Source organism: Andrena cerasifolii, chromosome 7 (assembly GCF_050908995.1).
Source record: "Andrena cerasifolii isolate SP2316 chromosome 7, iyAndCera1_principal, whole genome shotgun sequence".
NCBI classification, from domain to species: Eukaryota; Metazoa; Arthropoda; class Insecta; order Hymenoptera; family Andrenidae; genus Andrena; species Andrena cerasifolii.
The window spans coordinates 4237583-4241743 of NC_135124.1; positions in this window are offsets into that span (position 1 = coordinate 4237583).

Consider the following 4161-nt stretch of genomic DNA (forward strand, 5'->3'; position numbering starts at 1 on the left):
TCCCTGTGCACCCCTGATCTAAAGTCATAAAACGGTGGCTGGCATGCGCTTGTTTTCCACGGGGCCCCTCCATTGCAGCAACTGTACAATACAAAACAATGAACTGTCTATACAGATGACGGTTTGTATAAAGAAAAGTTTAGGGTCGAAATTATACTACAACGATTGTCGTACCCAATTAAACATTTTTTTTATAAATTGTATCTGTACTAGGGAGGCTACGCCTCCTGGCGCCTTCGGCGTCCAACCCCCCCGGGGGCTCGCTTTGCTCGCCCCCTTCGTTACTGGTTCCCTTTTTTGCAAAATTCACTGTTTCGTTCAGCAGGTGTTTTCGTTTGCTGTTTAGTTGTAAAGCGTGACATAATCGAGTGAAAGCTATAACTTCCGTGATGTTTTAGTTTATGATTTTAAAACGCAACATGAATTTTAAATTCGAACAGTACTCCATTAAACCTGTATAAATGACGAAAAGAAGAACACCAAACACATATCTGTATATTATTTATAACATCCCCAATTTATAGAGTTACAAAAAACGTGACAAAATCGATAATAAACAATGAAATAGTCACTTATGATTTAACAGATATAGGGTAGAATCCCGAATAAAAATAGCAATTATAATAAAAAAATAAGCCTAACTAACCCGGACCAAACTGTGATCTTTACCGCATTTTTATGATTTACAATAATCCTATTTTAAAGCGTTACGAAGAACTTTTATATTGAACAACAAAGGCTTCCATGATTTTTTGGTTATTATTTTAAAACACAGCATGAATTTAAAATTCGAGCAGTATTCCATTAAACCGGGACAAATGTAGGAAAGAAGGACACCAATCACTTTTTAAGTAACCTCCATTTAAAGCGTTTCACAAATCGTGACATTACTTCCGTGATGTTTTAGTTTTTAATTTTGAAACGCCATATGAATTTTAAATAAGAACAGTATGCCATTAAACCTGTATAAACGGCGGAAAGAAGGACACCAAACACATTTCTGTATTATTTATAATATCCCCACTTTATAGCGTTACAAAAACCGTGACATTTAAAGTGTTACAGAAAACGTGACAAAATCGATAAAAAAAGAAACCAAAGAAATCGTCGTCACATATGATTTTATTGATATAGGGTAGATGGCTCTGTGTTAATAGATCCTAATTTGCTTCCATCAAGCTTCCTTGAAGTATACACTTTATACCTGTCTCAAAATCTCAGTGAGACATTTTACGATCCGAATAATGAGGCAATTCTGTAATATACAGTGTGTCCATATATATAATATACAGTGTGTCCATATATATAATATACAGTGTGAACAACGCGAACAGTATCCATACGAATATCGGGGTCAGCATACTTAAGAACTGATACTAACATTGATAACTAATTACAAATTAATTTTGGTAATTACTTACAAAAGGGTAGTCCTCGCCGATTTCGATTCCCTTGAAATATGTTGTCGGGGGCATGATTCCGAACAACTTTTTCCTCTGCATATTACCGTCGTTCGGATTTAGTTCTCGAGATATTCGCAAAAAACTGTGATGTTGGTAGGCGCCAGATTAGAGCCGGACTACTCCCAGGGGGGCCGCTAAACCATCTAACCCAGTGATGAGCAACCCGCGGGCCGCATTTCACCCTCCAGCCACTGACCTGCGGCCCGCAATTGTTTCAATTATAATTCTATGTCAGAAACAACAAATTCGCCCCATAAATTAGAATTCTTTGATTGAGTATTTAATATTGCGGCCCGCGTAGGGTATTAGGTTTCCACGTTCGGCCCACTACGGGCCAAAGGTTGCTCATCACTGACCTAACCTCTACCAACTACCGATCACAGTTTTTTGCGAATATCTCGGAAACTAAATCCGATCGACGCGACGATTATATGTATAGAGAAAAGTTGTTCAGAATGTTAACCTTGACAACGTATTTCAAGGTCATCGAAATCGTTGAAGTACTACCCTTTGGGTCATTCCACGCGAAATCGGACACTTTTCGGAGTAACATTTCGGATTTTTGTGAAACTTGGATATGTTGTAGTCTTTAGTGATATATAAACGTATCTCGAAGGATTTTTGAAAATTTTAAAAATTGTGAATTTTACAGCTTTTTTTAGGTATAGCATTGACCTTTCTTCAATAAATTATAACTGTTGAACTAAGAAACTGATAAAAATGACCTTTTGGGTGCTTATAGTGGAAACATAAGGGTACCTAATAAAAATTATTCCACTTAAAAAAAAACAAATTTTTTATCATTTGTTTTGCAATTGTTCTAAACAAATACAAGTTTTTTAAAGCAAGGCACTGATTAAAATTTAAAAAAAAATCAGGATATAGCCTTATTTGTTCTGTTTACGAACACGGTTTCAGAAACGCGGACACATTAAAATTGGCCAAATGAAAATTCATTGAATGTGACGCTGCGTCGTCAGCATCGGCTCGACTAGAAAGAGGAAAACTTTTACTGTTTTTTATACCCAATCATAATACGGTATGTCAATTTTTGGTGTTCGCAATATTTTCCTTGAAACGAGGGTGACCTTCAGTTTTTTAAATGGAATGCTATATATTTGATTACACAATATGAAAGCTACTGTCAAGACAAATTCAACCATATGGTGTACTATGACCTTCTCAGGCCACACAGGATTAAATAAATAAATTAACATTAAATAAATATGTATATTGAAGTATCTATCTAGTACATTGAATTTATTTCTTTCATTCCTAACCTCAAAATTTTAAATAGTGCCCTGCTTTAAAAAAACTTGTATTTGTTTAGAACAATTGCAAAATAAGTGGTCAAAAATTTGTTTTCTTAGGTGGAATAATTTTTATCAGGTACTCTTATGTCTCCACTGTAAGCAGCCAGAAGGTCATTTTTATCAGTTTCTTAGTTCAACAGTTATAATTTATTGAAGAAAGCTCAACGCTATACTTCAAAGAGCTGTAAGATCCACAATTTTTAAAATTTTTAAAAATCCTTCGAGATACGTTTATATATCACTAAAGGCTACAACATATCCAAGTTTCACCAAAATCCGAAATGTAACTCCGAAAGGTGTCCGATTTCGCGTGGAATGACCCCTTTTGTAAATAATTACACAAATTTTTTTCTACATTTTAATTATACTGAATTTGTCATACATTGCACAGTAGAAATTGCATGTTTATTTTCACAAAGATAGTGGCCCACACCGGAAGCTCTGCAGGTATGACTATTCGCTGCTAAAACCTTTCCAGATTGATAGATTCACTGCGGAGGTCCAAGTGTATGCCCATAACTACCTTTCGACATTATCTCACTTGACTTTTTCACGTGGAACTTTGTCGAAGGCAGATTACTTGGAAACTAGGTAGTGGATATTCATGATGGGAATAATTTATTGTTTTCACAGTTGCTGAGATAACACCTGTGTGCTGAAAATACGTGTAGGGAATTGGAGCATCGCCATCGGCCATACATATTGGTAAACCAAAAGACACCTATATGAAGACGCACACTAATAAACTGTAGCTAATACTTAAAATTTTTAATGTTAATTCTGACATCTGACGAGGTTATCGAATATCATAATTCGATGAATAATTATCGGACGCATTGTCTTTTTATTTCATAATTCATGCTAATAATGATGAATTATTTTCGAATATTTCAATTTACGTTTATTCTGAAGCATACCTAACTGAAATATTATAGGCGTCATTTATAATTTATTGTATTCTTATAACTAGGTTGTAACATAGCTAATAATTTTCTAGGTTTAATTCCGCGGCCAAGTAGACCTATAACGCACCCTTTTACGCGTCAGGAGCGACTCGTCGCGCGGCCGCAGTTAGTCCCAGGGCAAGCGCACCCTCGCCTAACGCGCTACCACTCTCGCGTAAACGCACCACCCTCTCTGATTTGTTTGGAGAGTGGTTTACCTGTATAAAAGCGGGCGCGTTTTCCGCTGAAGTCAGTTGAGTCGGCGCAGTCAACAGAACTGGTAGAAAGCGGGAAGAAGACGTCTCCTACGCGGGTCAAAGACACTTCTCGTGGGGAACCATATATTCGGCAAACTCGCCGCCTAGGCTCAACGATTCCATTCCTTCGCCGCCTGAAGCTCCACACCCAACCCGACCTAGAGAAAGATCCTCCGCGGGTTAC